General features: G+C 41.7%; 1 long non-coding RNA gene across 2 annotated transcripts in view; it reads left to right on the forward strand.

Moving 5' to 3' along the window:
- The window catches only part of LOC123571163 (uncharacterized), a 210,709-nt gene that overhangs the window by 30,787 nt on the left and 158,187 nt on the right, over positions 1 to 21,735 (forward strand). The gene's annotated exons all lie outside the window — the stretch shown is intronic.

The raw sequence follows: 21,735 nt of genomic DNA on the forward strand, positions 1-21,735 counted from the left end.
CTAGTATTTTGTTGAAGATTTTTGCATCAATATGCATCAGAAATATTGGCTCAGAGTTTTCTTTTTTTGAGTTGTCTTTGTCTGGTTTTGATATCAGGGTAACACTGGCCTTGTAGAATGAGTTTGAAAGTATTCCCTCCTCTTCTGTTTTTAAGAATAGTTTGAGTAGGCTGGGTGTGGTGGCTCATGCCCGAAATCCCAGCACTTTGGGAGGCCGAGGCGGGTGGACCACGAGGTCAGGAGATCAAGACCATCCTGGCTAACATGGTGAAACCCTGTCTCTTCTAAAAATACAAAAAATTAGCTGGGTGTGGTAGCGGGCACCTGTAGTCCCAGCTGCTCGGGGAGGCTGAGGCAGGGGAATGGCGTGAACCCGGGAGGCGGAGCTTGCAGTGAGCTGAGATTGCGCCACTGCACTCCAGCCTGCGAGACTCCGTCTCAAAAAAAAAAAAAAAAAAAAAAGAAAAAGTTTGAGTAGAATTGGTATTAGTTCTTCTTCAAATGTTTGGTAGAATTCAGCAGTGAAGCTATTGGATACTGGGCTTTTTTTTTTTTTTTTTTTTTTAACTAGAAGACTTTTATGGCTTTGATCTCGTTACTTGCTATTTAGGGTTTCTTCATGATTCAATTGTGGTAGGTTGTATGTGTCTAGGAATTTATCCATTTCTTCTAGATTTTCTAATTTATTGGCATATAGTTGCTCATAGTGGCATTAATTATCCTTTGAATTTCTGCAGTGTCAGTTGCAATGTCTCCTTTTACATCTCTGATTTTATTTATTTGGGTCTTCTCTCTTAGTCTAGCTAATGATTTGTCAATTTTGTTTATCTTTTCAAAAAACCAACTTTTTCTTTCATTGATCTTTTGTGTATTGTTTTATTCATTTCAAATTAATAGTTTCTGCTCTGATCTTTATTATTTATTTTCTTCTACTAATTTTGGGTTTGGTTTGCTCTTGCTTTTCTAGTTTTTTAAAGATGAATCATTAGATTGTTCATTTGAAGTTTACCTCCTTTGTCGTCTTGGATAAGATCCAGAATTGCCTGGATTACCAGGCAGAGACTTTTGTTCTTTTCCATTACTTTCTCCCAAATAATGGAGTCTCTCTGTCCATGCTGAGCCACCTCAAACTGGGGGTGAAGTGATGCAAACACTCCTTTGGCCATCACCACTGGGACTTTGCTGGGTCAGATTCGAAGCCAGCACAGCACTGGACCTTGCCCAAGGCCCTTCCCTTCAGGGTGGCAAGTTGCCCCCAGGCTCTAGGCATGTCCAGATATGCTGTCTGGGAGTCAGGGATTAGTGTCAGAAACCTTAGCAATTTACCTGATATTCTGTTCTACTGTGGCTAAGCTGGCAGTCAAACCACAGAACAAAGTCCTTCCTGTTCTTCCCTCTTCTTTCCACTGGCAGAGGAGCTTCTCCGTGTGGCCACTACCAGCACTGGTCCACTGAGGGTTCTGCCAGCTCCCTGCCGATCTTCACTTAAAGCCCAAGGGCTTGTGATGAATGCTGCCAGGTCTGGAACTCACCCTGTTCAAGGAAGTGGGCTTCTCTTTGGCCCAGGGCAGGTCCAGAAATGCTCTCCAAGAGCCCAGGCCTGAATTTGGGGTCTTCAAGAGCCTACTTAGTGCTCTACCTCACTGTGGCCGAGCTGGCACCTAGTGTAGAAGAAAAAGTCCCCTTTAGTTTTCCCTTTGCTTTTCTCAGATAGAAGGAGTCTTTCACTGTAACCATCACAGCTGGGAGTGTGCTCGGTCATCCCTGAAGCCAGCACTTCTCAGAGCCCCAGGCCCATGGTGTACTCCCTGGGTATCACTGCTGGTTATTCGGGGCCCAAGGCTTCTTTAGTCAGCAGGTGATGAATCTTGCCAGGACTGTGCCCTTCCCTTCAAGGCAGTGGGCTCCCTTTTGGCTCAGGATGTGTCTAGAAATGTCATCCATGAGTGAAGGCCTGGAATGGGGGCCTCATGACTCTGCCTAGTACCCTATTCTACTATAGCTGAGGTAGTATCAAAGATGCAAGAAAAAGTTCTCTTTACTCTTCACTCTCCTTAAGTAGAAAGGAGTCACTTTTACTGCTGTGAGCTGTGCTGGCTGGAGTTGAGGGAGGGATAGCACAAGCACTTCCTTAGCTGCACTGGCTGGTGTCTCCCCAGGTCATATACCACCCTAGTCCACTAGCTGGCCTAACCTAGCACTAGGAGTTGTATAGGAATTGCAGTCCTTATGTTCTACACTGCCTTTCAAGTTTACCTAGGTCCCCAGAGCACTTTAGCCTGCCATGGCGAAGCTTGCTGAGAAACTCAAGTTTTGACTACTGGGATGTATGAGTCTTTTCTGGCTAGGGCTTCTCCAAATGCTCCATCTGTGTGTGAACACTGGCTGAGCCCAGCATGGCTTTATGCTCCACTGTGACAGGGCAGCACTGAGTTCAATGTAAAGTCCCCCAGTCACTGTTCTCTTCCTCCCCAGCGTGTACAGATTCTCTCTCTGTGCAGCAAGGCCACTGCCAGGGAATGGGGGAGGGGTGGTATCAGTAATTGAAGACAGTCTCTCCTGTCCTCCTCAGTGCCCCTTTTGGTGATAAAAAGTTAAACCCAGGTAGTATGATTGTTCACCTGATTTTTTTTTTTTTGGTTTTTGTGACAGTGCTTTTCTGTGTACAGACAGTTGTTAAAATTTGGTGTTCCAGGCTGGGCATGGTGGCTCATGCCTGTAATCCCAGCACTTTGGGAGGCTGAGGTGGGTGGATCACGAGGTCAAGAGATCGAGACCATCTTGGCCAACATGGTGAAACCCCATCTCTACTAAAAATACAAAAATTAGCCAAGTGTCGTGGTGCACGCCTCTAGTCCCAGCTACTCAGGAGGCTGAAGCAGGATAATCACTTGAACCCAGGAGGCAGAGGTTGCAGTGAGCTGAGATTGCACCACTGTACTCCAGCCTGGAGACAGAGCGAGACTCCATCTCAAAAAAAAAAAAAAAAAAAAAAAAAAAAATTTGGTGTTCCAACAGGGGAACAAAGGGTACAGGCTTCTACTCTACCATCTTGCTCCACCCTCCCCACCCACCTGCCAGGATTTTATATCTTTTAAAACCTGGCATTTGCTTTCTAGGCTGGATCTGATTCTGCAAAACTAGCATGGCTAGTGAGATTTCTACAAGACTCCCAAACAGTTTCATTTTTTCAGAGGGAATCTCCAGGTTAAAGAGCAACTGATAGAGTATCCACTTCACTCTTTGGATTTCAGATTGGCTTGGCCATTTGGATCTTTCTTTAGCAAGAACTGCCTTGGGGACCTTACATTAGTAAAACCCTCTGGGTATGTCTTAGTGATTCACATTGGTTACTCCTAGTGTTACCAGTCAATCATCTTATTTTGTCCATGAATGAGAGATGTTCAAGGATATGGGACTTTGAGGGCTAAAACTGGACAGTCAGCCACCTGTTGTGCTAAACCCCTATCAACACCAATGGGGATGGCACCAGGTTCAAAAGGCCAAAGAAGAGACAGAGAGCCAGCAAATGAAACACGGAATTTTATTTACTTACAGGGAGAAAGTCTTGCTGTGGCAGCCTGGACAGGAAAACCACATGGCCCAGTGGCAGTGGGCTGGGCAGGATAATTGCAACCTTCATTCAACCCAAAGCTCTGGACCTCAATCCCCTGTATAGCCGGTGTTCCATGGGGCAGGCCGAGGGCTCAGATGTTCGTCATAGACATGGAATGAATCTCCAGATTAGCTACTCCTGGGTTCCCTAGCTCAGAACATACATTCAGGTGCATCTGCCATACAGGGTCATTCTCAGGGTATGCTTAAGTTATTGCTATCAAGTGCGTTTAACCTATACCACCTTTCTTCCTTTGATCATATAATCACCTTGAAAGGCAAAAGTGATATATAAGATGATGTTTATTTGAGAGAAGACAAAACCAAGGCTCAGAGAGGTCACACAGAGCATTCTGGGTAGAGACAATAGGACATAGTTTTTTGGCTCTATCTATTGAGGAGGCATGAAAAGAATATTCAGGGATACAGGTCCATGTCACACCCAGGTGGCTGCTTAAGGAAAAGCACTTTGATTTTTTTTTTTGATATGGATCCCTGCTGTGTTGCCCAGGCTGGAGTGCAGTGGCGTGATCTCAGCTCACTGCAACCTGTCTCCTGGGTTCAAGCGATTCTCCTGCCTCAGCCTCCCGAGTAGTTGGGATTACAGGCATGCACCCCAAGGCCCAGCTAATTTTTAGTAGAGATGGGGTTTTGCTATGTTGGCCAGGCTGGTCTTGAAGTCCTGGCCTCAAGTTATCTGCCCACTTCGGCCTCCCAAAGTGCTAGGATTACAAGCATGAGCCACCGCGCCCAGCCTAGCACTTCGATTTTTAACTGTGAATTTAATTAACATACTTATGATGCCCATATTTCATGGAGAGAGAGAGAGAAAATGATAACCTGAGAAACAACCCTTCCACTCTTACATACCCTAGGTCATAGCTTTCAAAACTGACTCCATCAGAAACACCTGGGAGGTTTGACAACCCAGTGATAATTAAGTCCCACCCACAAACACTGATTTAATTACTTTGGGGGCGGGACCTAAATATTCACAAGATTAAAAACTTCAAGTAAGTCAGATATGCAGCTAGGATTAATAATTACTGTTCTACATCAGTGTTTTTAAAACTTCCACGAGCATATGAATCAACTAGGAATTTTGTTAAAATGCATATTCTGACTCAGCAGGTCTAGGGAAGGACCTAGCGTTTGTATTGCTAAGAAGTTCCCCAGAGATGCCGATGCCCATAATGATTGCATTATTGTCGTTCCTTAAATATAGTCTGAATTCATAGTAATTGCTGAGTTCCTGGGCATTGAGTCTAGTCAGAAGTAGTGCCTTCCCATATATATTTAAATGGATGGGTTCAAACCCCCTCTTTGTAGCCTTTAAATTGAATTTTTAAAGCATTCTGTCTTTAAGTTACTGGTAGTTCCAACATGGTGTCCATTGTTCTTTGGATTCTTGTGTATGTAGAGTCGATTCTGCTTTTGCTACTACTGAAAAGCATGTGGAATTGTACACATTGCTGAGATTCAGAACTCCTGCTTCTCATTTGGCTAATTGTCTCAGAGTTGGCCTTTTCCCCTGGATACCACAGAGATGCTGAAGATCCTGGAATGAATTGTGTTAACTCTTCTGAGACTAAAATCTAGGGTGCAAAATTTGATCACTTGACCCAGATGCCTTCTCCCAAAGACAGAATTTGTTGGCATTCTCAGTACTGTAGACATCCTTTCCCTGTTCTTGGTTCCATAGGGAACTTCAGGGGCCTCTCACTCCTCCACCGGGTCTTTTAGAATAAAGCTATTGGGGGGTGATTCAGAGTGGTGCTTTTCATTTTCACACCTCACCAGTATATTTGCATAATGGGTGTAATTCTGAATATGTCTAAAAAGAGAAGGAAAAAGTGAATGGCACTGCATTATAATGGAGGTGCAGCTCAGCCATTTGGGAATCCTTCGACCCTGTTATGTATAAAATAAGAATTGAACTCAATAATGTTTACTTATTAGTAAGCTAACTAAAGTTAATCACTATTTTCCGCTTAGGCTTTCATTTTAGTATCTTCTGGAATATTCAGTATGTTTGACATAGAAGCATTTGCTAGTTTGCCCGGTGATATACATAACAATTTCTAATTTGGGTTAATTTAAATCTCTATAATGCTATTCCTTTGTGTCATCCTCCCCCACCTCCCATACTCTTTGCTTTCTATGTGGGACAGGGCTCATTTTGCTCAAATCTTGCTTTTTAAAAGTAATATTGCTCCCGAGTATGTTGGTTGATACCAGTTTCAGGGCTTGACCTCTGCCAGCCATTTCCAGGAAGCACAAACACCAGCAACAACTCTCTGCAGTGTCTATTTTCCTCTTGGCTGAATCATAGCCAGATGTATATCTTCAGCTGACATTTAATAACAGCAGAATGTTCTTATGAGTAGGAGGAGTAGGTGACTGCTTCTGGGGACATGACTCAGAGGACTGGGAAAACCCTCCTTTTACCAAAATGCTTCCTACATTCTGTCTGATGCCTATAATTCTCACAAGAGAACACTCTTATTGTGGTTAAGGTTCTAGTTCTTGTTAAATGCTCTAGGAGGGGGTAATGCTCCAAACCAGAGCTTTCCAAACTTGAACATGCATATGACTTACCTGGGGATCTTGAGAAACTGCAGGTCTGGTTTCAGTGGGTCTATGGCAAGGCCCCCGAGTCTGCAGTTCTGAGAAGCTTGCAGGCACTGCTGAAGTTGCTGGTGGGTGGAGTGCATTTTGGGTAGCAAGGCCAGATCAGCATTCTGAAACTTGGCTGCACATCAGAATCTTCCGGGGAGTTTTACTAATCCCGAAATCCAGGCTGTACCCCGGACCAATTACATGAGACTCTGGGGGTGGGACCCAGACATAAGTAGTTGTTGAAGCTTCCCAGGTGATTCCACTGTGAGGCCACATTTGAGGAGAAGTGCTCCAAAGCAGTGGCTTTCGACCCTAGCTGCTGATTAGAATAATCAAGGGAGCCTTTAAACATACCAATGCCTGGCTCTACTCGAGATCAATTAAATCTGAATCTCAGCTGGTAAGGTTTAGGCATTTGGATTTTTTAAAAAGCAGCCTGAATGTTTCTGGCATGCAGCCAGGTTTCAGAACCACTGCTCTGCTAATCAGTGTTTGTAACTTCATGTGGATGAAGTTTCCTCTGTGTGAAGTTTGGTGAGAGGAGACAGACAAGAAGTGGAAGGTTCAGAGAATTGGGAGCCCCAGGAAGAGCAGAGATGTGAAGAAAGCTGTGAAACGGAGGAAGATGGGGAAGCTGACCATTTTGCACACTATGCAGTTTTGCCCAGGGCTATCCTGGAGAGTGTCCACATCAGAGGATTTGGGAAGGTCTGATCATGACACTGTCTCAATGACTGATTGGCCTGAGTAGTGGGCAGGGTGCAATGTGAAAGCCGAGCCTGCTAACTCTTTTCATTGTTCTCTGAATTAGATGCCTCAGTGAAGGTGACCAACTGCTCCAGTTTACCCAGGACTGTCTTGGTTTTAGCACTGGAAATCTAGCATTCTGAGGAACTCCTCGGTCCTAGTTAAACTGAGATGGTTGTTCATCCTAGTTTTGCCTCTCCTCTGAAGTGGTGACCCAGATCTCAGTGTGTGGCCACCACAGAGGAGCAGGTTTGTTCTTCTGGCTGGTCAGTTGGAAGAAAATGGGCCTCACTGAGTTTTTAAGTGTATTTCATTCATTGTTGGTGAGTAGGGTCAGGTATTGTGAAGATGGCAGAGAATTTGGATAAACCTGATCCTGGATGCATGGCTTAAGGACAGTTTGAATGGCTTCTCTTAATTTGTTTTTTAAACATGTGGTCCCAATATACCCCCTCCCTCCACACACTCATGCATGCACACATATATGTATATCTCTGTTTGATTGGCAGAGCACTGACCTACATAGGTGCAGAGGCCAAATAGATTCCAAGGAAATGAGAAAAATCATGGTCTGTGCCGAGCTCCAATCTGACAGATGGATGTAACCTACTCAGAGAGTATTTTCAAAGCATGTGGCTTGAATGCAGATTAATGTCATGCAAAATGAATATGAAAATGTTAAGGCACCAAGTCACTGAGTAAAATGCCACATCAGAGGAAGATAGGGTTAATCAGGAAAGACCCTTTTGAAGATGTGAATGTCTTTTTATAAAATGAGGATAATGTCACCTTTCTATGGGAGAAAAGAAAAGGCCAGAAACACCAAAACCCAAAACCACTCAAAGTGCTCATTTAAAGGGAGGAGTGAAAACTGGATGATTCAGTGGTCCATGTTCTAGTTCACAGACTTTAGAATATAATCTCTGAGGTAATCCACTGTCAGCACAATTGAAATCTGCTTTTGAAGCTATTGCAATTTGTATTATCAGGCCACTGGTAGCTGGTTTCTTTGACTTAGAAGCCATCAGGAGTTCTTTGCCTGAATCAAGACTTTGGATTAGACTCTTGAGCAGTGGTTCTCACATTTAAGCATGTGTCAGAATCATCTGGAAGACTTCTTAAAGAGAGGCTGATCCCCCGCCCCCCAAGTTTCTGATTAAGGTCTGGGGTGGAACCTGAGAATCTCCCCTTTTAATAAATTCTCAGGTGATGCTGATGTAGCTGGACCAGAGATCACACTCTGAGAAAGAATGGACTAGAGTGTTGTCCTTGAGCAGGTTTATAGACATAGTAACATGGCTCTTTCTAGAACAGACCTTGCCATTGAGAACATCATGACCAAAACCAAAGAGGTCAAAGGGATGAAAATTGGAAGCCAAGAAAGCTAGATGCCATCTGGGGAAGCAAACAGAAAACATCCCAGTTTTTCTTTGTGGCTAGCACTACAGCTATCCACTAAAAACATGGTGTTTCTGGATTTTATACATGTGCAATTAAAATGAATCCTCACCATTGTGACTTAGAGAGAATGCTAGTCTTTGGAATGAGAAGACACTGTTTTCTCATGAGTGATAACAGTCACCAAATTCTATTCTGAACATAGCTGTTAGAATATGTCATGAAGTCTATTTTCTTCCGTGACAGGGTCATCTTATTGAGTAACCACTGGGACCAATGAATTTCTTAGCAGTTTAGCTATGTCGATGGTGTAATTCAATCAGTGGCTTTAGGAAACACTGCCCAATGTGTTTTAGTTAAAACTGTGTATTTTGAGTTAATGCAAGATAGATAGCTCTACTTACTTTCAAAGGCTAGCTGAACTACAATGCCTAAAGCAAATGCTTCAAACTTCTGCAGGAGAAATGCAAATAAGTTGTAGTGGACTCTGTTTATGACTGATCCATCAACCATTTTCTCTTTTCTTTTTATTCCCAATAGCATCCCAATTTTGTTCGGGTATCTGCAAGTCATTTATTTACCAGGTAATCTTAGCAAAAAACTGTTAGGCAGTGGAGAGAAGGGGCAGGGAAGCGAAATAAGCCAATGAAAGGTATGTTATGTGAGTTACCACTGTGGGCTACGGGAGCTCAGGCCTGCTGGGGAAGTGTGGTGATATTAGGTATGCTGCTGGGAGACAATTCTTCATGTCTTTATACCTCTTGTGACAGCTGTTGTCCTCATCTATGTTTTCAAGGATGTTTGCATAGCAAACAGCCTTGGAATATAGACATACTGTCTCCATTCAAGGGCAAAGTGCTGATTTGTTTCCTGACCAAGATGATAAATATAATGTCTTTCTTGGGAACAAAGGTTGGGTAGGTTTGCTACTAGCCCTTATAAGATTGAACGTTTCTAAGCTTGGAGTCTTTCAGCTATGACACAGATCTACTGTGTGCATAACATCCACTGAGACTCCTCAACATCACCCTGTGAAAATTGGGTGTCAAGGGGAACAAATAAGGACATGAAGCTCACGCCGCCTGCTATGCCATGAGTAATAATGTCCTTTGTCGCTGGCCCTGAGGTCTACTATCTTCTGCCAGCATGTATGAAACTGTGGCAGTCTAACCTGCTGGTTTTCGGGCGGTGTAAAATCTCAGAACCTTCACGTCCTTGACAGATGTCTCAGCCTTATTCCTTTTGAGGGATGATGAAGCTGGGGTATTTAATAACCATTGGTCATTGGTTGAAGGCTACTCCCATGAGGCATTAAATCTCCCATGAGGCATTAAAACATTTCCAGCTTTCTGCACGAACAGGCTGAGTGACTTTCCGCAATTTTGTTGAAAGCTTCCAGACAAAGAGATGTAGATGCTGTCATTTAGAATTGACAAGGGCATACTGTGAAATGGTAAAGCCTGAAGAATATAGGCAGGGCACAAAAAAGGTCTACTATTTCTTCCCTGGTGTCCATGTGCCTCACTTTGGAGACTACTAGTGAAGATCATGAGAGGGACATGTTACAAGATGAAGCCATCAGAAGTAAGGGGCACCAGATCACTGAAGATCTTTAGGGCCATGTTAATTAATTTGAGCGTGGTGGGGAACCACTGGGTTTTTAAAGCAAGGTAGTTACTATTTATTGAGCATCTACTATGTATTAGGCATCATGCCAGGGACTTTAAATGTATTAACATAAATCTTAACCTTCATACCATTATTTTTATTATTTTATGTATAAAAAATTTTAAAGACAATTTAAGAAACAAACTCAGTATTATATACTAATATTAGTTTATCCATTTATTTGAAAAGTAAATGTGGCAGTCCTCAAGCCCAGCTGTGTTTGCTCTGAGGCCAATGGTGTTTTCATTATGCCATAGCTACTGCTTTTCTTCAAACATTTTCTACATATGAAGAAAATGCAATTCCCAGTGTGAAATGATTTATCTCAGGTATTGGATTGGTTTTTGACTTTTCATTTTATTATTGAATAAGAGAAAGTTTACATCTTCATTAAACTAGTATATATAATGACTATGAAATAACAACTTATTATTTATTTAACATAAAAATTATTAAGTTAAAGCCAAAACCAGTTTGTAGTTGATCAATAAGTTTCTTTAATTAAAGTGCTTAATGTTTTCCATAATTCAACTTTATATTTTTGAGAATCATTCCAATCCAAGTTACCTTCTAATATTTAAAAAAGTCTATAAATGAATATAATACATATTCAAGTAGAAAAACTCCAAATATATTGAAGTTTCATGTTTATGTAAGCAAATCCTGTGTTTTTATTACCGTGTAACCATATCCTATTATTTAAAGTGGATGATTATGTCCGAAGAGCCATTTGCATTTATGTTACTAATTGTTCATAAATAAATCTCTTCTCCACTCTTAAATCACAAAATAATCTTTTGAGATTAAATCTTCCATGATTTATCTTAGCTCCCATGCAACAGTATTGAGAAATGTTGGCAAAAATAGTCTAGTTATATTTTGAGCTTAGAGATGAAAGTAAAGAATGTATAATTTTTGAAAGCTAGCTAGGTGTTGATTTTTTTTTCCTGTAAACATTTATCCTAGATGTTTAAAAACAATGTGGAAATTTGAATGGAAAATTTTTCTATATAAATATGCTTAGTACAGGGATTTTGGACTTTTGAACGAAAGCCTTTCTCAATTACGAAGTATTTCTTGGAGCATTTTTTCCTCTATGTTTTCCTTAGACTGACTAAATGTCAGTGCTACATTGAAAAGGAACATGAAGAATAAATTTCAGGCCTTAAAATTAGGCTATTGAAAGAGTTATCTGATCCCCTACATATTTTTGTAAAGTCACATTCTAAAATTATGTCTAACAAATGATAATATGCCTGGACTCTATTTAGGAATATTTATCTATTTCATACTTAAATATAACTGCACATTTATGGCAGGTTCCAGCATTCCTTTGGTGACCATATTTACAGTAGGCAGGCATTAAGACCTGCCTTAAAAATTCATTCTCATAATGACTGTGTTTGACTCATCATTTCTAACTCTGTCAAGATAGGGACCTGGAAGTGATAGAGCTGTAATAATTCAGCTTTCAAGGAAGACAACATATCTATTGTCCGACTTTAGTTAAAATTTATTTAGAAATGCCTATAGAATTTGGTTGAAAACTACATCTTCAAATAAAAGTTAATAATCTATGTTGTAAAATGAAAGGTTAGAGCTTCTTCAAGAAACTGGGGGGTCATGATCAGCCTCCAAGAATACCATCTTCCTCAGATTCCCTAGGTCCTAGGAAGGAAATAAGATGGGTACTTGGGGACCTGAGATCAATTCTCCAGACATTGGGATTATCACTTCCTCACTAAAGGAAGGAAAACTAAGGCTGCTTTTTACCTGTTGGGCCAACTGTTCTGGAAAGGTTGGAAGTCACCTGAGGGAGGGAAGAGTTGAAGGATAAATGTCTGACTTTCCAGCCCAACATCGTGTTTGGGGAAGGAGGGCCATTAACTAAGAATACAAGGTGTGGCCATCTGAAGAGCATTCTAGGTGGTATCCTGGGACCCCCGGCTTAAATGCCTGAGAGATAAAACTACATACATCCAGAAGAGGGAATTACCTAGGGTCTAGGCCTGCCAAGGCTGGCCAGAGCAGCCCTGCCTTCAGAGGAAGTGTCCTTCTACTACAGAGTTATGAGTGCAGGTGGAAACTGACAGAATAGCAGTAGAGACTTTCTTTTTTTTTTTTTTTTTTTCTTTTTTTTTTTGAGACGGAGTCTCGCTCTGTCGCCCAGGCCGGATCTCAGCTCACTGCAAGCTCTGCCTCCCGGGTTCACGCCATTCTCCTGCCTCAGCCTCCCAAGTAGCTGGGACTACAGGCGCCTGCCACCTCGCCCGGCTAGTTTTTTGTATTTTTTAGTAGAGACGGGGTTTCACCATGTTAGCCAGGATGGTCTCGATCTCCTGACCTCGTGATCCGCCCGTCTCGGCCTCCCAAAGTGCTGGGATTACAGGCTTGAGCCACCGCGCCCGGCCAGCAGTAGAGACTTTCACACAGAGGAGGAGTGAATGAGTCTGATCAGTAGTGCCTGGCTAGGACTCATCCTGTTTCTTCTCTTAAGTGAGTGGAACTGTGGAGATTCTTATGCTTATATGCAACTGCCCAGTCCCTAAGAACTCTGAAATTCAACATTCTCAGAAGTAAATTGTCACCTCAATTAACTTTTCTCTTCTGTATTCTCCAACTTTCTTGGTAGCTGGCCCAGCCATCTACCCAATCAACTTGTCCATCATTCCTCAAAAATGAATTTGTCAGTTTTTCCATCCTTCATACCCCATGTCTGATACCACTTTCTTGGTTTAGGCCCTTATCTTTCCCCACATAACATAACTATCAAGTTTTTGGATGTAAAATACAAATCTGGCTGTATCACTCCATTGTCACTGCTAAAAACAGTCAATGCCCACCCCTCTTGCTGCCTATGGGATTAAAAAGAAACTTCTCTGCATGGCAAAGTGGTGTGCTGATAAACCAGTTTATCAAAACAAGAAGGCCCTGATTTTGACTGTTTGCAAATTTCCATGGTGTAAATACCTCCACTATGGCCAATTCCAAACCACAGTTTATCAACCAAATCACACAATTTCTGAATAATTAACAATTAGCTGCTAGCTGGCTCTAGCACACCAAATGCATCAAACTCTTGAAGATGTGGTGCCTGACCACTTCTCTCCTCAGTAGCCAATCCTTTCTCAAAGCTATGCTCTGGGATGTGCTTGTAGCTCCCTATGTATTCCAGGCTGCTTATTGCTGGCATGCTTTTGTTCATGCTGTCTGAAATGTCTGTCCACAGCACCCCTTTTCATCACCTCCTTGGGTCGAAACTCTTATCTTCATCTTGCTAAATTCTTCCATCCTGGCTTAGGTAAACTTTCAAGGAAGACTTTTTTCCTTCACTTTGTCTTCATTTGCATAGCCCAGAAGTAGACTCTGAGTTGAAAATTCATGCGTAAGTGATTTATTAGTAGATGTTCCCAGGAAAAAGCCAATAGGAGAGTGGGGAAGAGAGACAGACAAAGAAAGGAGGCCAAGCAAAGATGTGATGTTCCCATGGAGAGTAACTTTGGTGCCTTCTCATAGGGGACTTTTGCGGAAAGTGTAAGTTACACATTAAAGTTGCCTTGATCAAGGGCAAAGGAGCTGGCGTATTTATATTGCTATACTTGTCGGTCATAAGAGCTGCCCCGGGAAAGTAAATTCCCAGGCACTTCCAGCTCTCTGTGCATGTGCACAGACAAAATGGGCTCTTGCAGCCTGAGAGCTGTCCTCCAACAAAGAGACACAGTGCTGGCTGCTGGGAATGAAAGTGACCTGAAGCTGATATGCATGAAAATGCAAAGGGGTTCCACAGTATATGGGCAGGGCACTGACAGTGCATGAAATATACCCTACTCTCCAAAACACACATGCATGTGTGTGGGCACATGCACAAACACACACATATCCCTCAAGCTGGTTTGGGTTCCTGATATGGTTTGGGTCTGTGTCCCCACCCAAATCTCATCTTGAATTGTGCTCCCATAATTCCTACATGTTTTGGGAGAAACTTAGTGGGAGAGAATTGAATCATGGAGGCGGCTTCTCCCATACTGTTGTCGTGGTAGTAAGTCTCATGAGATCTGATGGCTTGGTAAGGGGAAACCCATTTCACTTGGTGCTCATTCTCTCTCTGGCCACCTCCATGTAAGAAGTGTTTCTCACCTTCTGCCATGATTTTTGAGGCCTCCCTAGCCATGTGGAACTGTAAGTCCATTAAACCTCTTTTGTAAATTGCCCAGTCTCTGGTATGTCTTTATCAGCAGCATGAAAATGGACTAATACAGTTCTCCTCCACAGTACTTCTGTCTCACCACCATTGCAGTTACTTCATGGTTTAGAATAATTTCTTCATGTATCAGTGTACTTCATTTTACATGACCGCCTTGAGAATAGGGGTCATTCATCTTTGTACAGTGCCAGGCATACAATACGTGTTCAATAAATATGTATAGATTAAATGCATAAGGGAAGAGACCACAGTGACAACTAATGGGAGCAACTGGGATGAGGGAAGGGACATAGGTGGAGCAGAGTCTCAGAAAGACTGGATAGGAAGTTGAGGCTCGTGAATTTTTGAGTATAGCCCAGGTCTTAAGCTTTCTTGTTTGCTGTAGTCTGCAAAGATAGAATTAGCACAACATAATCTTGCTAAAACTGGGAAATGGTTCTTCAGACCCCCTGGGGATTAGCTTTTTGCTATTTTTCCTTTTAAGAAGCATTCTAAATTATCAGAGACACTTAGAAATTACGGGTAAAATGTTGGCATTACAAAAGAACCTATGCCAGGCCTCCAAGCCAGAGGTTAGAGGATGCTTGAATGCATTGTTCGTAGGGATTTCCCTGAAGTCTAATTAGCATCTAAGAACACTTCAGACTGCAGCTCCATTGCTTGCAACATGTAATTATGGATATTACTAGCATGTCTAATTTGACAAGTAACGTAGAGGGCGAACATTAAGTGGGAGCTGTAACATTTGGCAACATATGCTGCAGAGTTCAGTTTTGCACTGACACCAGAATCATCTGTGTGTGCCAAACAAGCCTTTTGAAAATGACAGATATTAGGAAAGCAACAAGAGAGTAGTATTTCTTCCTCCTTCTCCTCTCTCCAAGTTAATAGTTCAATGCAATTAGTTAAACTATATGATCTATGAGGAAAATGGAATTCTAATTAGCATTGATAACAAACCATTCACCTGCTGCTCTTGAATATTAGAACGTTTGTTTCTGGCCAAATCTGTTCCCTTAGAATTCAGGGCATTTGAACCAATTGGGGTAATCAGTGGGCAATCGGTTTGTTTCTGGCCAATTCTGTTCCCTTAGACTTCAGGTCATTTGAACCAATTGGGGTAATCATTGGGCGTTTGAGTCCAAGAGGAAGAAAAGGAGGTATGATACTTATCTGGAAAACCTTCTACATATCCTAAACAAGAAAGGACTAAAAACCATAAAAGAGAAATCTGAGATAAGGCCTAAGAAAAATTACAGTATTATTAAAGTGTTTTGTTAAAATAACAACCCTGCATTTAGTAAAGATCCATCTCCTTTGCCTCAGTCTTTATGATTTTCTCAAGAACTCAGGGTTGAACATTTGAGGTCATCCACCTCTTTTAGCCCCTCTATCTGGTTATGGAAGTTCTCTTTTCTTATACCTTCAGAATGTCATGTACACGAACCTGTCTTTGGGATAGATGGAGCAGGTGTCTGTTGACGTGGGTTTGAGGAATTTCAGGGGGCACCATTGATTTGGGTCTAGAAGATTATTCAATCTTTAAAGAGTAGACAATCACATTCAGTTTCCTTAAAAGAGGACAACAAGTCAATTGGTTGCCACCTATAGGCTTAAAGGAATTGATTGACAGATCACACCAGGGGTTTGAATGTGGGTTGGAGGAGGCAGCAGGAAGAGAGAAAGAAAGTCAGAATGCAGAGATAGGATGCTGATAACAAAATATCTGTTTCAAGTTTTGATGAAGTCTGATTCTATGCATAGCATCCTCCATCCTCGATGATATTTGTAAGACTGCATCCCTCTTTAGCTTTTTAGACCCATCAACCTATGCAGAGATGTTGAGCTAATTTATCTCCATACTTCTCTTAACACCTTTCATAATTTCACTCCCATGTTGAATGAACCAGTCTTCCCCTGGTTCTTTAGCTGGGTCTCTGTACCAGGCACTGGCCACTAAAAATAAAAAAAGATGCCTTCAATCTAGAGGAGCTATCTACCCTACCTCAAGATAACTCTTTAGTCCCACCCTTAGTTCCTTATTAAGACCATACCCCTGGAAATGTAAGTTAGTACAGCTACATGGAAAACAGTATGGAGGATCCTCAAAAAATTAAAAATAGAAATACCATACAATCCAGTCATCCCACTGCTCAGTATATATACAAAGGAAATGAAATCAGTATGTCAAAGAGATATCTGCACCCCCTCTGATGTTTGTTGCAGCACTATTCACAACAGTCAAGATATGGAATCAACCTAAATGGCTATCAACAGATGAGCTGATAAAGAAAATGTGGTATATATACACAATGGAATACTACTCAGCCTTAAAAAGAGAAGAACTTCTGTCATTTGTGACAACATGCATGAACCTGGAGGACATTATGCTAAGTGAAATAAGCCAAGCACAGAAAGGCAAATACCACATGATCTCACTCATATATGTGGAAGCTAAAAAAGTCTAACTCATGGAAGCAGACAGTGGAATGTTGGTTGCCTGGGCACTGGGAGTGGGGTGGTCAAAGGATACAAAATTTCACTTAGGATGAATAAATTCAAGAGATCTATTGTATAACACGGTGATTATAATTAATAGCAATGTATTATATTCTTGAAAATTGCTAAGAGTAAATTTTAAGTGTTCTCAGCACAAAAAAATAAAAATGTGAGGCAATGCATATGTAAATTAGCTGGATTTAGCCATTCCACAGTGTCTACCTGTCCCAAAACATCATGTTAGATACCATAAATACAAGTTTTATTTGTTAATTAAAAATACATTTTAAGAAATAAAATAAAAATTAAAAAGACCCTACCACTTGGCGTGTCTCTGGTCCCAGGCACCTGGTAATGTGTTACCCTCCTTCCCCCTCTTGCAGTTTTGTGCCCTTATGTTCCCTCTGGCATTCATATCTTGGCACCCCTTTTCTGGTTTTAGTTTTGCTTACTCCTGGCCTCAGAAGTGCTCCCTGCTGCCTGCTCCAGCCCCCATCCCTGCATCTCAAAGGAAAGGAAGGAGAAAATGTTCTTGTCTAATTCCCACTGCAAATCTGGGAGCTGATTCTGCCAAAAGAACCATGTGGCATTTATGGGAAAGATTAAAAGCATGAAGGGGAAGCATGTAGTGTTCAGTAGCTGGTCGTGTTGAAATAGCCAACTTCATAATTAGAGCTCTGGTCCTTGTAACACCTGCCTTTTGATCTCGGTACAGAATATGTTAGGTTTAATAAACAGCCATTTTGCTGCCTTGTTTTCAATATTCACTAAAAACTTCACATTTTATGGTTCGTATTTGTAGCCCTGTTTTATTTCTCAACCTGTTTCCTATTAAGAATAGAACCTGACGTAAATGACCTCCTCAAGAGAGAGGATCTAGAGCAGTGCTTCTCAAATGTGAAAGGGAAATTCCAATCACCTGTGGGTCTTGTTAAACTGAGATTTTTGGTTCAGCAGGTCTGCCTGAGATTCTGCATTTCCAACAAGCTCTCGGATGCTGCTGATGCTGTTGATCCAGGGATTACCCTTTGAGTAGCTAGGATCTCAATGATTCTTGATGCTAGATTTTTTAGCCATGATTAATGAGCAATAATCGGGTTAATAGAGGTTGGGTTTAAGACCCAGCATTTTCCACAAGCATGTACATTATATATACTTCATTGTAAAAAGCATCTGGTAAAACTTTAGACCCTCAGGCAATAATGGTCCACTTACAATTTTTTTTTTGTGCATCTTCTTGGACACCTCTTCTGATGAGTCTGAAAAAGTGGAAAGAAGATCAGAATCTTGATCCAGAACTATTCCTGTCTGTAGTAATATTTTAGGTTCATGTTGACTGCAGAGCTAGCACTGAACTCGAGGCTTCCTCAGGGGAGGTGTTCAGGTGTTGTAGATCTGAGACCCTAAGATACAAAAATAATCAGTATCAGTTAAAGCTTCCTAAATGCAGCATTCTTTCAAACTGTAAAACCATTCATGTATAATTAACACTGGTGGCAAATAAGTCAGTGACTGCTTCTCATCTCCTATTTCTGATTTCTCATCTCCTCCCTTGAGATGCTTCTTTTGATTTCAGTTATTGATGCTTTATCACAGATGTTTTCAAAGTCACTGCAGAGAACCTAGTAAATCCTACCTTTTGTTAGTAGTAAAATTAGCCTTAGGCTGGTAACTGCCCTAGCAAGGTGCTAGCTGCTGTCACCAGGTGAAAGCAATGGAAATTCCAGGAGACAGAATATGACCCCAAGCTGGCCACAGGGCCCACTGGTCATGACATTGTATTATAACCGTTTTTCTCCACCTAGCCTCCCCTTTTCTCTCCTCTTTTCCCATCCCATTCTCATTTCCAAGTTACCTTTCTCTTTTTATCTTCTTGATCTCCAGCAGATAGCACAGATAGCACATTGAAAACTGACTCAATGAAAGTGTGATGGCGAAGTCAGGGTTTTCCTCCAAGTCCTTGCCTAAGGTGCCTGAGAGTGCCCAAGGCAAAGGTGTATTGTGCAGCACCCAAGTAGAAACTCCTCCCTTGTTTCTGCCTTTATCCATCACTGTCAAGAAGGGGCCTCATAACAGTTTCAGCATTTGTGTTTTGGTATTTAGGTTCATATTTGTCATTTAATGAACTGGTGTTCCCTGCCAGAGCTTGAGCTAATAGAAAGTGATAGATACAGGAAATAGAAAAAATAGCAACTCTAGTTGTGGGCAGCATAAGTGAAAGTTGAGAAGCTTAGAATTTAAGGTAGCTTTGCTGATCCAGCTTTCAAAATCCTAGCAGTGATTTACAATTGTAACTCCCCCCCACCTCCCTCCAGGTTGCTTTATCTGTTTTTCTTTTTTTCTCCCAAGCTTTAAGCAGGAGACTGAGACAATATGAACTCACAAATATTTAGCTTATTATTTTCCATGACCATGACTAAAGTCAGTGGAAGAAGATGCCATAGGTGTGCAATACTCAAAGAATTCCCAAGTAAGCAGATCCTGTTCAATTCAGATTCTTCCCTTCCTGAGCTCATCTTTTATCAAATTTACAAAGCCCTCCAAAACTTCTACAGAGATCATTGTTCCATGCCTAGTTATGATTTAATTCATTTGCATGTGACAATTCTATTATCATCTCAGTACCACGAGGAGCAAGTCCCAGGGCAACAAGAAGTGGTTCTATCTTTAAGGAGGCCTCAGGTTTACTTGCTCAATTTCCAGCCAAGTTATTGACTCATCTCATTGTTATAATTGCAAGATTACTATCTTTCTGTAGCATTACACCTGCTGTTTCTAGATCCCTCAGACCCATACATTTATCTCCAAATCAACTTTATTTATACTAAATAATCTTGACAAGTTCCCCTCCTTTAATAAACTAAACTCCTTGTCAGATCTGCACTCAATAGCATTCATTTGGAATCCATCTTGGACTTTTGGACCAAATGCCACTCCCTGTAGGCAAGCCCAACCCGGACATCTGTTGTGGGGCCACATAACTACATGTCCGTGCAACTCAGGAAACATCCATGATTCTGACCACTGAGTGTGTGAGTTTCTTGAATAAAGGGGCTGTATCCTTCCATAATCTGTCCTTGTAGCATTTTAGCACTGTGACCTCTTGTTTTCTTCTAAATGAAAAATGGCTTTATTATTTACTTCTGTTTATAAAAATAATCCATGCTTGGGGTAAAACTTTCAAATAGCACAGATTAATATACTGAAATAAGAAAAACATTAAATTCTACCAATTAGGGATTAATATGATTCACAGCCTTCTGGACCCTTATCTGCACATAGACACAATTTAATGCAATTGGAAGGCACTCTTTTGGCTGAATAATATATTCTTGTTGTTTCAGCAAGTACAGATCTCAAAATAGGTATTTATTTATTTCCGCTGGACTGAATTGCAATATAAACAGAAGCCTATGGCTGTTTGTAATTCTCATGCCCTTCCTTATTTTTCTCCCTGACTCCACAATTTCTCTGAGTTCCTCTCCCTCTTCTTTAACCACGGCTCTCAGCATCCCCTGAGGGGCAGCCTTGGCTGCGGCAGTTGCCAGGGAGAGGAAGAGAAGGAAGGATGTGCAGGTGGTCAGGCAGCAGGAGGGACGTTCCATGCTGTCAATTACAAGAGAATTGGCCTTATCTACTCCTGCCAGGTGGGAGTTGAAGTGATGTCAATCTCCCATTTTATACAGTCCCCTTATTTTTTATACTCCATCCACCTCTTCGCCTCCTTCCCAAGCAACAGAAGGAAGGTATCTGCACTGTCATCGAGCTCCTTTGGCAATTCTGAGTTAGAAGGTGCACAGCTACTCTTTGAGACATGCCGCTCTGCCCATTGCAGACCAGGTGCATCTTATGGCTAAATAGGAATTAACTGGGGAGGTGGTTAATAAAACAAACTCCTGCACCTCATCCCCAGATATTTTGACCTGTAGGGCTGGGATGTGGCCCAAGACACTCTCTCTCTCTCTCTCTCTCTCTCTCTCTCTCTCTGTCTCTCTCTCTGTCTCTCTCTCCCTGCCCCCCCCCGCCCCCCGTGTGTGTGTTTTCTTCTTTTTAAAAATGATCCTGATGAGCATCCCCGTTGGCACCTGCTCTACTTTCTGGCAACCAAAGTGTGGTTCATGGACTGGCTTTATCACCACTTGGGAGCTTATTAGAACTGCAGGATTTCAGGTATCACCCTAGACCTGCTAAATCAGAGCCTGTACTTTAATAAGATCCCCAGCTAATTCTATGATTGCAATTAATGTTTGAGAAGCACTGCTCTACTCCAGTGCTATGGAATGGGCAAATCCTTCTTTGTGGCATTTAAGTAAAACATTGTGACTTGATTCCCACCTACTTAACTGATAGTGAGAGTTCACAAAATGCACTCACAACCTGTGAGAACATTTTTATGAAAGAGATGGGGTAAACAATACTAATAATTCTAACCTAAAGGAAACTCTCCATCATTTTGAATCTTGGCCTATCCCTGATTTTATGCCAGGAACCAATATTTACATGAATATTTTAGATTAAAGGTTGAAAGCCAGATTTTAGCTCTTAAATCTACTCTTCTGCCCTTAGTGTTGAGTTCTTGTCCTTGGGTTTGCAAGATGGCTCCTGTGCCTCATGAAGTATCTCCACCTTCCATGAAGGAAGAATGGAAAATGGAAAGGGCCATTGTGTTTAGAAGTCTGCCTCTTTTAACAAGCATTCTAAGCAGCTCCTCCCAACGATTTCCACTTATATATCATAAGCCAGAGCTGGGTCACATGACCACCCCAGCTGAAAAGGAAACTGGGCATGCTGCTACCTTACCCCCCAAACTGGGGTTCTGTAACCAGATAAAAGGGGAACATGGACATTAGGTAGGTAGTTGACAAGACCTGCCACTATCACTAAGTTGTAAACAACTCACGAGATCTTTGCATTGTAAAGGGGAACAAAGCCTTAAGCCAAAGGAATAAATCTTGAATAGTAGAATTTCGAGCATTAGTTGCTGT

Source organism: Macaca fascicularis, chromosome X (genome assembly GCF_037993035.2).
Source record: "Macaca fascicularis isolate 582-1 chromosome X, T2T-MFA8v1.1".
Taxonomy (NCBI): Eukaryota; Metazoa; Chordata; class Mammalia; order Primates; family Cercopithecidae; genus Macaca; species Macaca fascicularis.